Below are 14114 nucleotides of genomic sequence, written 5' to 3' on the forward strand. Positions count from 1 at the left end.
AAGTAGACCAGACAGCTCTGAGAACACTGTTTACCCCACCGTTCCTGCCCCGCCACGACACGCTCAGCAGACTTCCATCAGTCCATGTTAGGTAGGCACTCCTTTTGATTTAACAGGCTTCTGTTTAAAAAATGAAGCCGGCTGCCTGGGTGGCTCAGTGGGGTAAGGGGCTGCCTTTGGCTCAGATCATGATCCCGGAGTCCCAGGATCAAGCCTGAGAGTCCCACCCCCTAAGCTTCCTGCTGGTAGGAAGTCTGCTTCTCTCTCTCCCTCTGCCTCCCGTAGCCCATGCTTGCTTGCACTCTCTCTCAAATAAATAAAATCTAAAAAAATGAAAAGCCATTGGGAGGGTTGACATAATAAACATAATGAGCCATGGATGAGGGGTAGCGAGAAAAATATACATGGTCTATTGTTCCTTCTCTGAGCTCCTTCTCTGAGCCTGTCTACGGCTCCTTCTCTGAGCTCCTTCTCTGAGCCTGTCTATGGCTCCTTCTCTGAGCCTGAAGAGGAGATAATGTAAAAGGGAAGCTAAACCCCAAGCTAGGAAGTTTGGGAGACTTAGGTCTGAATCTTAGCTCTCCACCTTGTTGGCTGTGTGACCTTGGGCCAGTTACTTGACTTCCCTGAATTTGAACTGCCACCTCTTTAAAATGGACAAAATAATCCTACTTCCAGGACCATTTGGGGAGTCAAGAGATTACAATATATGTATCAATCGTATATACCCAGGCAAAGTAGACTATGTAGAACAGTAGTTAGTGCCTAATTATCTGACGTGCCTTGCCAATTCCCCAGATGTGACAGTGACCTCTGGGTTCCAGTGTAGCCCAAGGTCTGCCCCAAGCATCGGGGCCCATATGGATGGAGCCTTCCAGGGAGATCCAGTGCAGCCCAAGTGGACTGTGTGGTGAAGCGTCCTCCTCAGCGTCCTTCAGCATCCTCCTCCTTTTACTTAAGCAGAGCCTCTTTGCTATGGGCAAGATGGATACCCTTAAATCTAGGTCTTCAGGTTTAAAATAAATAAGACCTTCCCTTTTGGCCAAAGGATAATAAAATAACTCTGCTCACAATGCACATTTCCCTGTGGCTGCCACTTTGTGAATGAACCCCCTATTCTAGTCCCTGGAGGCTCCTATCAATAGTCATGGAACTGGCGTCTCTCCCCATACCATCCTGTAGCATTAATGTTTCGTGAGGGAATAATAGGGTGGGAGTGGGCACCAGCTTCTGGAACAGAATAAGGCGCAGAAAAGAATGAAATAAAATGGCTTGAATACTTAGATAAACCCAGAGCCAGTTTCCTCAGTGGTGTTGTACAGAAAAGGATTTATTGCACAACAATGAGCTTTTATTTATTCTTCTTTTGGGAAGCATCTTTGCATTATTATTCATTCAGCAATTCAGCTGAGTATTCAGCAGTGACAGCTTGCCAATTTTTTTCACAAACATTTTGGACTGTAACATCTTAATCTGAAATCATCGCAGTAATTACGAGGGGGCGATGGTGGAAGCATGTGGGAAAGGTAACAGCATTTTCAAGATGCTCCTACCAAGAGCAATGTGCGGAAGATGTAGCTCTGACAGCTGAAGATGCAATGTTTGAATCCTTGCCAGCGAACAGCAGACTGGGGGCCATCTAGGGCATCACTGAAGTATGGCCCACAGTGAGGTGTGCTCATGTATGAGAGCATGCTCACACCTGTGCAAGCCGAACTAGCCCTTTTAGCTTGGTACATTGTCTTTGAAGGCAGCAGGGAGTCCCTGGGGCTATGCAAAGGCCATACCTAATCAATCGATTTCATTAGGTATCGACTCTGCCCAGTATACTCTATTCATCCTGCTTTAGTTCATTCCCAGCACTTGTTATTAATACTCTTCTATTCCAGCTGAGTTATTTGCCTCATTATCTGTTGACCCAGTTAGAATGGAAGTCCCATGAGGACAGGAACCTTGTTGGATTTTGTTCCCTGCTACATCCCAACACCAAGAACAGGGCCTGGCACAGAGTAGAGGCATAATAAATATTGATTGGATTAAGGAATGAGTGAGGGAATGCTCCGTGCTGAGCCGCATTAAGGAATGGTAGGACGGTTTCCCTGATGTTGCTTTATAATCCAGTGGAGAGCAAACTGTGAATACTCAGCCTGCAAAGCAAGGTAGCATATCAGAAGCTCTTGGTTTTTCTTTGAAGGGTAGTCCCTACAAGTGATGACTCTGTGCTCCCCGTGCAGAAGGAAAGAGAGTCCGTTGCTGTCCCCTTTAAACATTATCCGGTGAGAATAAACTCGTATCACCCTGAGACCTGCTTTGCTGGCTTGCACCCTATCCCTTACTCTGTACCTGACCCCCTTTCTTTTGATCTCACTCAAGAGGTCCAGAGGCTCCCCTACCTGCCAGTGTTACCCACTGGTTTGCTCCCTTCCCTTCCCCTCCCCATTAAATATGTATGTCAGAGGATGGCTCAATACAAATGCATCCTTCAAAGAGCTATTGCTCAACTTGGGTTGCGAAAAATAAAATAAATCCTGTGGCTGTGGATAGAAACTTGATGAGAAAATGTTTCTGTGGTCAAATACATGTGGGGCTGAGAGTTCATTGAAGCCATCCTCATAGGTGGTCCCCCAGCCTTCAGTGAACTACATGCATTTAGATATCTGAGAAAGAGCCCTAGTACATAGTGGGTATTTTCCCCCAAATTGATTTGACCCTGGAAACTTTCTCTCCTAAAATAGTGTCTCTTGCTGTCCCTGGAACATAGTTTGGGAAACTGCTGGTCTAAGAGAAGGGCACATAGAGGGCTTAGCCTGAACCAGGCCTTTGGGGGTTTGAAGACTGATTGGTGGCTCACCAACAGTTTGTTGGGAATTACCATGATGAGTAAGTTCATAGAACCAGGATCGGCAGAATTCAGAAGAGGGGGAACCCAAGAAGGTTTCATGGAAGAGGTGGGATAGAGCTGGGCTTCAGGTGATAACCAGGACTTAGAGGAGAAGAAAAGGAAATTGGAAGTGCATGCTAATGAGTGTTCTTATTTCAAAATTTAATTTACTTGGGTCTCTGAAAATTCGGTGGGACTTTGATTAATGGTTCCAATATCCAGTCGTATTTGTCCTATTAATTCAGTGTGTTAGTGTGTATGCGTTCTCTGAAGCAGATGCTAAAACAGGATTCAATGTACCGATTTTTTAAGGGGAATGGCTGGGGGACAGAAACTGTGGAGCAACCAAGGGAAGGTGGGAAATCCATCAGACCATGATGGATGTGACCCCATGTGGAAGAGAGGGGAAGAAAAGTCGGTTAGAAGTGCCCTCAGCTGTGGTGAAGTCTAAGGAAGTTTCCGTAATACTGTCAAGGAGTCCTCCCATCAAAATCGGCCCCCACATCCTACATCTTCCAGGATTAGCACTGCCCAAGGATTCCTGCTATCCTCCGTTCGCAGCTGGGAACAGCCCATGGAAAGCATGGCCTAGATGCAAATATGGCGACAGGTTCCGGAGCTCGGCAGCTGGCCCCTTGATCAGTGAAGATCCCTGTAGTTGGAATTCTGTGAGATACATTCTCATGATGGCCATATTCAAGGGATGGATCTTTATAAAATAAACCTATTTGGAGGAACCAACTGCCTAGAAACCCAAAGTTCTACATCCGAAATTAGGGATAAAGGCAGGACAGAATCAGATGGGATGCAAAGGGCTACACACTTGGCCTGGCAAAGGGGTCTTGCTACTTACCACTTGATAAATCTCCAGATAAGAATATTTGAGTTTCTCCAGAGCGTAGGTTCAGTGATCGTGGGATCTCAAGCTTATAAAATTGGTTGTTGAAAATGGGGGAGACTACAAATACAAAACTGCCAGGGCTCCTCCTGGGGGCCTTAGAAGGGGCCCCCCTCCACAAGTAAGAGGCCAGCTCCAGCCTCCTTTACTTCATGATAAATCCACACCCGCCTATCTGCAAAATATGGGTAAGAAACTTGGAGTGTATTGCATGAGCGTATTCAAAAATAATTCACTGCTGATTGATTCATGAAAATGTAAGCTGCCTCACGAGTGTTTAATTATGTGAACTGTGTGTGCTTTCAACGGTAAAGAATCAGCTGACGGGAGCTGGGGAGTGAGCCACTGAGGTTAATGCACAGAGGATGACCCTGGTGAGCTTTCTCCAGCAGAGCTGCCCAAGCTGCTGACACAGATCCTGGAGGATGTGTTCTCAAAACTCCGCTCCGTCACTGTCCTTGGCGGGGATCACAGCATGGCCTCTGATTTTCTGTGTCTCTTCGGGGACACAAAATAGGGAAACCAGGGGACACATACAGCACACAAATGACGGTTCTTTTATCCAAGCACCACAGGGGAGCTTGAAAGGCAGTCACATCCTGAGGGCTGCAGCTGACACACCTCTGCTGGTTTGTAAAGACCCAGGGTTGGTACTAGTTTTCTCCAAATTTGTTTTCTTAGAGAATTCCAAACGACTCCAACGATGAAGCCTCTCATGAAAGCAAGAAAGCAAGAAAAAAGTAGAGGGGTGCCTGGGTGGCTCAGTCGGTTAAGCGTCTGCCTTCAGCTCAGGTCATTATCCCAGGGTCCTGGGATCGAGCCCCGCGTCAGGCTCCCTGCTCCGCGGGGAGTCTGCTTCTCCCTCTCCGGAGCTCTGTGATCTCTCTTGCTTTCACTCTCTATCAAATAAATTTAAAAAAATCTTTTAAAAAAGTGGAGAAGGAGGAGGAATAAGGAGGAAAGAGGGAAGAAGGAGTCAGGACAGCTAGAAAAGGGAAAGGACTGGGAAGGAGTAGAAGAGAATGGAGAGGAGAGGACTCGGAAGGTCACAGTTGGTGGCTCAGTGGGAGCAGAGGCCTGATTGTTTCTAGATCATGTAGCGTCATTGGAAAAGAGACCATGATCCAAAGTAGTAGACTGATACAAATCTAGTTTGAGGAAGTTCTGATTCTGAGTGAACCTGTGCTGTACGCTGATCATCCATAGGTCTCCATCCCTGTGGTTTTCCAGTTGGGTTGCCAATCCATCTGAATCTGCCATTGCTGGGATAACCTTCCTTAGGCAGGATGATACTAGCATTCTCCCCCATTCAACATGGCGTGAGGCTCGTCTGCTTGCTGTGTGAATCTAGACCTCTCCCCCAGGCATGCTCTACCACCACATTTCCTCCATCCTCCATCATTACTTCTGCTTGGTCTCTAACACTTAACCTTATTTCTCATTTTTGTCTTGTTCTCTACCTAGACCCATTGCTCCAAACCACACAGATCCTTGTGTTAGGTACTTAAATATGATATATTATAATTCCTGCCTATCTCTGCATTCCCCAGATCCCATGGGCTCCAAGAGATTGTTTGAACAATCTATATTAGTGGATGACCTGTAGCAAGATCATAATAAATACTTCTTGGAAGAAGTGAATGCATGAAAAGGATTTATTTATATGCATGTATACTTTTACTTATGATCTCTATGACTCTTGCTTAATTATCTTTTTTTTTTTTAAATCCAGCTTAAAATTTGTCTTTTCCCGAAAAAATGTATTGAAATAGTCATTTTTTTTTCACGTAGACTCATACAATTCACACAGTCACACACTCACCCATGCACACTCCTGATATTTTATGTTGGAAGCTCTAGGTGTTGGTTTATTTTTCATTTGTTTTCCTGCTGTGAAGTAGTTTGTAGCAGACCAATGATTCAAGAAAGGTTGTATTTTTTTAAAAAATTCATCTGCTGCAAGGCATCAAGAGAGGAACAAAGAAAATCAGGATTTGAGGGGCCAAGATCTCAGAAGAGAGAGAGCTCATTAATGTGACCCCACCATTTTACACTGTGCATTTTTTCTCGGGGCATATACTAGTTTTTTTTTGACATAGTTCAAGGGGCTGAGAAGCCAGGCACAGGTGACATCTAAGAGGCCAGCCAAACCTTTGCCAATCTACCGGAACGAGGGAGAAGAAAAATCGAGTTTGGGGGACCCAGGACTTGTGGTCCAGAGCTCTGCGAGAAGGGAAAGGAGAGGAGTGAGCCCAGCATTTGTAGGTCTTCTCCCCCTTAAGGCATTTGAAGATTTGATGAAAGGCGTAAAAGCCAAATTAATACCATTTAAAAATCGGAGTGGAATGTTTAGCGGTCTCTTAATCGCAGAGAGACAAAAATCAGAAGTCAGGATATACCTTAAACACCCCACGACCTCGACTGAGAACCTAAAGGACTATATATCCTAAGAGCAGGGAAGAATCAGAAGTAAACTGAGGCTTACATGGATTGAGGTGACCTGGCCATCAGTCGAGCTGCCTGCAGAGGATAGGGTAGATTCTCTCTGGAAGAAAGCATCATGCAGAGCCCCTCCAATTTTTCATACACAGTGTATCTAGCAAGCAATCAAAATAGCTAAGAATAAAAAAAAAGAAACAAACCCCAAGAGATGAAAATGAAAAAGAGAAACCAATCCACAGGTGAATCAGCCACTAGAATGATCAAATATTGGCTTGACTGTGCTCAGGAAAAGAATAAGCTGGAGAATTTTACCAAGAACTCGAATCTATTTTAAAAATGATCAAATGAGAACTCTATAACTGCTATTAAGATACCAGTGAGTGGATTTAACATTCATGATAAAGCTGAAGGTTAGTTAAGTAAAAATGAAATCAGCACAAAATATCAAAGCTAAATCACTGGCAGAAAAAGAACGTAGCTTATGGGAAAGAGCAGGAGACAAAATGCAGGGAAAAGGCCGCACATACGTGGAATGGGAACCCCAGAAGGAGGGGGAGCAAATCAAAAAGAAGCCATACTTAAAGAGAAAACAACTGATAATTTTCTAGGACTTTTGAGTACAATCAAGTCACAGATTGACCAAGTGCCATACACTAAATACAAACAGGCCAGGTGCCACGAAAACCACAACTAGACCTAAAAGAAGGCCACTGAATGCTAAGGGCATATGGAAATCTTAAGAGCTGTCAGATCAAAGGAATTGTTACCTTCACAGAAGCAAAAATTAGAAGGAAGATGTCCCAAAAGAAGCAATAGAAGCTCAGAGACAAAAGCATAACATCTTTCAAGTTTGAAGAGAGCAATCCTGCCACTCCGGAATCTATAACCAGGGAAAATAGCCTCCGAAAAATAAAGTGAAATGAAGATGTTTCCAGTCAGACAAAAATGGAGAGCCTTTCATCCCTGGCAGAAGTGTACTTACAAGACAGAGGCCAAGTGGGGAAAGGGGGAAGGGAGGTTTCTTCAAGAAGAGGAAAAACGAGCTCAGAAGGAAGTACAGAAATGCAGTCTGGCCAAAAAAAAAAAAAAAAAGAAATAATTGGGGAATAATTTTAATATGGACGGTATGAAATAATAGTAGTGGTGGGGGAGCTTTAAAACCCATATAGAAGCAAAGTACATGGAAACAATTGTTGAAAATAAGCAAATGCTTCAATGTCCTCTCCATGTCTGCGTCATCAACATGTGGTCCAGTGAGGCCCTGGAGGAGCGCAGGAATGCTCCTTGACATCCCTCCTTAGATATGTGAGGGAGAAAGGGGGAGACCAGAGAGAGAAACTGGATGTCAGAACTGTGCCTGGCACCCAGATCTGTCCCGCCCACCGGAGCTCTTCCAGGGCTGACTTGAGAGTCTGGCTTTGTACTTAGCCCATTTCAAGACTGGTGACATTTTGGGCTACTTTGCATTCAAGTGTGCCTGAGAACAAAACCTTACACCCCATTACAGGCGCCTTATGCCTCCTGGCAATCCTCTGCACGCTCCCCCATCCAGGGCCCACCCCTCATCTGAGTTGGAGTGTAACCATTCTCCTACCCTCTTCCCCAAATACCCTTCTTGACGTGGCAAAGCATTGAGAAACCTGGAGTCCCCTCCAGGGCCTGGGTTGAGGTTGTGGTTGTTTATATTGGCCCGAGCCCCCTTTTCCTCAAACGCTGAGGCTTTGTTCTGGAAGAATGCGAGCTGCATGAAGGGGACCAGTTCAGCAGCCTATACCAGGAGCAGGTCTGTTGAGCTGTCAGAGTTCATTTTCCAAGCCATTCTTCCAAAGGTCTTGGGAAGACAAACTGGTTCTGCCTTGCCGATGATTTTGTTTTTAAAGGGAAAAGTCCTAGAGGCCGCAGGGAATTTCTGAAGGGGAAGGAATAAAATGAGAGCTTAGCTTTCTTACTGCCCCTCCTTCCCCTCTTCTCCTAACGAAACTAGAAAGAGCCCGCACAGAGTAGGCAATGCGGGATTCATTTACAGACTGGAGAGTGACTTTGTGATGTGCGGGCTGGTAACAGCCCTTTTAATTTCTCAGGCCCTTTACAATCACGTTATAGTTAATGCACAAAATAATCGAGTAAGCTGCTGGGCAGAGAAGAAAGAGCTAGGGTCTGGCAGTGAGATTGCTTGAATTCAGTTTTTATTCTGCTTCATAGAGACAGATCATAGACCAATCTCTTAACTTCTCTAGGCCTCAGTTTCTCCATCTATAAGCGGGAAAGCTAGTATTCCCCACCCAACATGATTTTGGGGGAGGGGATCAAATGAAATAACATGTGTTACTACGCTTTCTAAATGGATGCGTCCTGGGGTGCCTGGGTGGCTCAGTCGGTTAAGCATCTGCCTTCGGCTCAGGTCATGATCTCAGGGTCCTGGGATCGAGTCCTGCATCGGGCTCCCTGCTCGGTGGGGAGTCTGCTGCTCCTCCCTCTGCCCCTCCTCCTTGTTCATGCACATGCTCACTCACTCTCTCTCTCTCAAATAAATAAAATCTTTAAAACATAAATAAGTGGAGGAGTCCTGAAAACAATCTCAATTTCTGTTACTTGCCTTAAGAACGCTATAGATATTGCAAACTCTGACAACTGTGGAGTAATGAGTGCATGGAGAAAAATGCTGAGAATGTTTAGAACTGGAAGGATACTTAGCGACCTTCTAGCTGAACACATTTGTATTTCAGATGAGAAAATGGAGTGAAGACCAAAGAAGTAGCTATTTTTTCAAAGTAACAAAATCAGAAAAAAGAGGGGGGAAGAACATCTTTCAAATCTGTTGCAAATTCTGTGGTCTCCTGATGCACGGGAGTCAGGATTACAGGATCCTAGCGTGGACTCTGTGTTGTTTTTTGATGTACACACAGTCCTGAGCTGGGCAAGGAGATTAGTGGGAGATCAAGGAGAGATGTGAAAAGTCATAAGCATCTACTTAATGGGTGGTTTTTTTCCCCCTGAATTCCAAGAATTCCAAAAACAAGACTATCAGGAATTCCAAAAGCATTGAGAGACTTCTGGGAAGAATGTGGCAACTTACCTGAAGAACATCGCTTTCTGGCGGAGGCCCTAGCATACCTCCTCAGAACAAGAGCACGTCCTAGACACACTTCAGGACCATTTCCAGGACTTGTGTGCTTCACTGGCGGCAGCTCAAAACCCGGAGGAAAACATGCCATTTCAGCAGATCTTGCATCATCTCAAGAGCATCTGGGAGGAAGACATGAGGACACCTGACGTGTGATGGCGCCCCTTGGGTGGAAACGACCCCTCTCTGAACACCAGTCATCCAGAGTCTCTACAAGGATGGCTGCATCTGATAAGGAAACTTCTCTCTTGAGTCCTAGGACAATTCCTAACAAACTGGGTTGGAGTTTTTCCCAGTAGTACAGTTTTGGGGGTCTACACCAAGAAGATTGGTCTACTACCCGCTTAGCACAAGTCACTTAGAAAAAGTTACTCAAGCCATTGACCAAATGAGTATTAAAATAGCACTCCCTACCCTAGTCTCGTTCAGTGCTGTGAGGCCTCAAAAGTCTTTGAAGATGAAGTGACCATTTGATGCTGAACCTACTACCACCCCCGCGGCACGAATCCAGGCTTTCCAGCGAGTCTCTTCCCCCACCCCCACCCCAACCCCCCATTCAAAGGCTAGACTCAAAAAGCCCCAGTTCTCAGCGGATCCTAGAATGCTGCTGGGTTAACCCAGCCACATGTTGGCACTGGGTCAATGCCATTTTGTGGACATGGGTGACCGCGGATCACGTTAATCCGTAATCAGTGTTTTACTCTGAGGTGGCAAGCCCCAGAGCCTGCCTCAAATCTTAAGATACATTGATTTCATGTCATCAGGGACTGAATAGAACACCTCTCGTTCAATTAAAAAAAAAATTTAAAAAGCCTGTCACTGACTCAGAAACAAGAAACTGCCTGTCTCCAGGGGGCAGAGTCACCAGTCAGGAGGGCCCTCCCTAACGTATGGCGTGGTTGCTTTGTTCTGTGCCCGTCAGCCACTGACTTAAATGGTGTTGTCATTTCTGATTCATCCCTTTCTTTCCACACGGGGTGACTCGGGGGCCAAAGGGCTGTGTAAAGCCCAGCTACATTTAATTAATAAAATACAGTCAGTTACTGCTACGCCAAAGGGGGCGAATGGATGGTGCAAGCATGCACTGGAGCAGAACACTAAGCAGCATGACAAGTGGCTGCAGACAGCTGAGGAGGGACAGCGGACTGGCTCAGCTGGACTTCAGCCATTCGAGCCAAAGCATCAGGAGCTCTCCGGGACAAAAAGGCAGAGCCACAAGCACTGCTGGGACCCATGAATGCCAGCCGGGAGTGCTGAACAGAAGAAGACCCCAGACATGTGCACACTGAGAAGAGCCACAGTGGATTCTTTGAGTCCACTGTTAAACAAATGCTAATTATTGTCTCATGCACGATGAGCACCATACTAGGACGATAGGTTATGCATAAAGAAGCAGGAGAGTTGCTACGCCCAGCAAGACAGACCCTAACTAGGCGAGACAAGATGGCACAAAGCTTGGCACTTGTTTTGAAAGAATATATATGTATTTTAATATTTTGATATTTTTAATATACATGTATATATTCAATATACATTACATAAGTATATATACACATATACACATGTGCATCTATGCATCTATTTTTATTTATTTATTTATTACAAAACAGCCTATCTGTTGCCCTCCCCACCTGCATACTGACAGAACCTACTCAAATGAATCTCTTCGGTCAAAAACTAAAGATTAAAAACTAAGAGTAAAAACTCTTGGGTCAAAAAGTAAAAATTACTATGTAAAAATACCATATGAATACCACATGCAAATAGAATTTGCATCAGGTAGAAAGATACTCGTAAAGAAAAGCTAGGCACTTCTCCATCTCCAGAGGTGGCGGCGTGGGGACCATCAGCAGGCACACACAGAAACAGAGGTGGTACCTATGCTGGGAGGCTGGGGGCGCCATCTAGTTCAACCCACTTGCTGGCCTGGTTCCTGGGCTCCTCCTTACATGAACATAAATGCCTAACAAGGTTGTGTCTTACATTATATAATGTTTACAAAGGTAATTCCATTGGTGGGAGAAGGAATGACTTCGAGATGAGGAAAGATTGGAGGTAGGGAAAACCGTCAGAAGGCTATTGTACTATGTGCCTAAGATAACATGGGGCTGTGGGATGGAGATTGCTGGAGAGGTACCATTGGTGGAACTTGGGTATTAACAGCATACCAAGACAGGGCTCATATTGTAGAGAGATGAAGATCTTCCTTTTACACACCAGGCTTCTAGCCGTCATGGTTGGTTTAACGTCTAGCGTGTGTGCTGTAGTAACAAATGACTCCCAAATCTCAATGGCTTAACACACAGAATGCTTCTTCACCCAAGACCAGAAGTCTCCATGGCTGTGAGTGGATACAAATAGTTATGGAAGAAGAAGATAACTAGTTCTTACGCCAGAAGTAATTCAGGCCTGCCAAGATAACAGATATGGAAATGTATGTGTTTCACAGAAAAGACCAACTAATTTCAATTGCTAAAAACTGCATGGTGAGCAAGATGATGTACAAGCCGGCAGTCCAAAAAACGGTGCTTGACATTTGTTTCTCCAAGTACGTCTTGCAGACATTGGAGTCTCCAGAGCCCTGGTTTAATTGTCTCTACAGGTCATCCCTAGTTTTCTGCCATCTGGTAAACCTCCGTTGTTGGGTAAGTCACCACTCCCTTGTGAACCTGGAATAGCAGTAGAACAAAATAACCAAGATATGTAAACATGTACGTATAGTGTTTGGTTTTAGTTGAGAAGGATTGCAGGGTAGTTGTCATTCACTTCCTTAGAATGGGACATAGACTCAGGTTTGTTTTTGTCCCGGAGATTGCGGACTTAGTGCTACGACATCCTATTTTAAGAATACAGAACGTTAAAATTGAGGAAGGATTTCGAGTTTACCTCGTCCAGCCTGTCCCATTTTATAGTTAGGGAAACTGTGACACAACAAATGGCTTCAGTGACTTCCCCAAATTAGAAATCCCCAGTTCTTTTTTTTTTTTTTTTTTAAAGATTTTATTTATTTATTCATGAGAGACAGAGAGAGAGACAGAGGCAGAGGGAGAAGCAGGCTCCCCGCGGAGTAGGGAGCCCGATGCGGGACTCGATCCCAGGACCCTGGGATCATGACCTGAGCCGAAGGCAGACGCTTAACCGACTGAGCCACCCAGGCGTCCCAGAAATCCCCAGTTCTTGGCGTGCTGGCACACTAGGCAGGACCTCTCCTGTCCTCTCTCTCTCATTAAGGTCATCTTAAGAACCCGAGCATGGAGAGAAGAAGTGATGTATAAAGTAGTCCTGTCACCGCAGGGCTCAAACAAAATTAGGGTATTATTTGTGGATCTTAGTCTCTATTGCCAGGCAGGTGCTCCTGGGGGATTGTCAGGAAGTCTAGAGATGGAAGAGGCTTGCTGATGGCAGAACGTGTTTCAGTCCTGTGCGTTCTCAGAGAAAACAGCCATGCTGTTTCTACGACGTTTCTTTGTCGTATTCATAAACGTGCCCTCAGAGCATTAAAGGAAAACAACGTGTGTGGCCTATGAGCCACTTTATTAGCAGACATACTAAGGAAACGAGATGTAAAAGAGTCAGAGGACATTGATGTGGCCAGGATGTCAGCCTTCTTTCTGTTGCATGCGGCTCCTTATAATCTTACCTAGAGCAATGCGCTGCTGTTCTTACTGAACGATCAAACACTGGATGCACACCGTTAGAGAATGTGCTTCGAAATTTCTTTTGCTCCCAAAGTGATGGGCTGTGCGATGATCCGGGGTTAAAAGCAGTCCATAGACATAATTATGACAAGGAGCTAGTCACTTAACCTCTCTGACTTTCTTTTTTTTTTTTTTTTTTTTTTCCAATTTATAAAATGAAGGAATTGAATTAGATGACCTCTAAGACCCTTTCTAGCTCAGACATTTCAAATCTATAAACACAAAGCCACCTGCCTCACATCAGGATTAAACTTCTAATTGTGCCTCATTAGCAATCTGTCCTAATCAGCCCCACGACAAGGACAGAACAGAGCTTTTATTGAGATGTGGGCACCAGGAAAACCCAGATTCTTTCTTGATTCAAATTCCCTTCCTCAGAAAAGATTGTCATTTTGCTACATGGCCACAAATACCCTTGCTGGTTAGTGAGCTGGTGCTGGATAGACACACACACTAGAACTGGATCCACAACCATTTACAAACATCCTTGGTTGGTTGTGAGAAGGAATCCTATTAATGTCCTCTACATACCCCAGTTACCAAGGCTCCTGGAAGAGCTGTGACAGGAAATCTCATCTTAATAGGAAACCTCGACCTCTCAGGAAGACGAAGGCTATCAATTGGAGTTTTTGTTGGAGTCCTTCTTTTGGAACGCTAACCACCAGTTGTGGTGGATCATGGTCATGGTTAATCAAATCCGGTTGTTTTTATGCAGGAGACAGCCAGCTGATTGTTGAAAATAATTTTTTAGAAACTGAGGGCATGAGAGTCTGTGTAAAGAGACCATTTCTGTTTGAGAGAAGCAGCTGTCTCAGAGCTCACTGCAAGCATCCTCTGTGCAGAACGAGTGGTAGCTTAGTCCATTCACTCATCCGTCACCAACTTGAGTGCAAAAAATCCTCTAGCATCAGGTGCAGATATTGTAAATACAAATAGATAGTTCGTGTGCTCAAGGACTCATTGTGTAGTAGGGAGACTAACGTGCGCTGGTGGTGTGTACCATCCACGGTACAGACACTGGGGACGGAAGAGACAACGGTGTGTGTGGGGGGTAGGGGGATCCATGAGTAA

Source organism: Halichoerus grypus, chromosome 14 (genome assembly GCF_964656455.1).
Source record: "Halichoerus grypus chromosome 14, mHalGry1.hap1.1, whole genome shotgun sequence".
In the NCBI taxonomy this organism is placed as follows: Eukaryota; Metazoa; Chordata; class Mammalia; order Carnivora; family Phocidae; genus Halichoerus; species Halichoerus grypus.